Source organism: Buceros rhinoceros, unplaced genomic scaffold (genome assembly GCF_000710305.1).
Source record: "Buceros rhinoceros silvestris isolate BGI_N320 unplaced genomic scaffold, ASM71030v1 scaffold28045, whole genome shotgun sequence".
NCBI lineage: Eukaryota > Metazoa > Chordata > Aves > Bucerotiformes > Bucerotidae > Buceros > Buceros rhinoceros.
In genome coordinates this window covers 4049-4655 of record NW_010413842.1, presented here as the reverse complement: position 1 = coordinate 4655, position 607 = coordinate 4049, and positions in this window count along the sequence as shown.

Genomic DNA, 607 nt, shown 5'->3' with positions numbered 1-607 from the left:
CGGCTCCCCCAGTTGTCACACCCCAGCCTGTGCCCAGGGCTAGAAATGGTGATTTAGGAGTAAAACAATTAAAAAAAAATAATCTGGAAGCACCGGGGGCCTTGTGGTCCTGCTCATGTCAGTCCTTTGTGTCACGGGAAAGCAGAGGAGACGTTGAAAAATGCCCTCTGTGCTGCTGCACAGTGCTGCGCCTTCCCTGGGCACCCTCAGCCACAGGGCTCCCCTTCGACTAAGAGGGGCCGGGGGCTACCAGTGAGGCAGACGTGGCCATCACAGTGACACAACTCTGGCACTGGAGGAGGGAGATGCTGCTTTTCCATTCCCCTTTCTTCCCCTGGAGAAGGGCTTTGCTGGCACCCATGTCACCCGCTGTCAGTGGTGAGGAATAGCATGTGCCACCCAACCCGCCCCCCTCCAGCCTTGGCTCCCCATGAAATCCTGTCCCCGTGCAGCCCTGGGTGCTGTCGTCTGCAGCTTCTCTTTGCGAGGGCAGGAGGTGCAGCAAAGCCAGGGCTGCCACTGCTGCCCCCCCAGCAGGAACACCGTGCCGGTGGCAGCAGGGACAATGCAGAAGCAGATGGTGTGGCAGGAGCCGGGATGTTCCCTG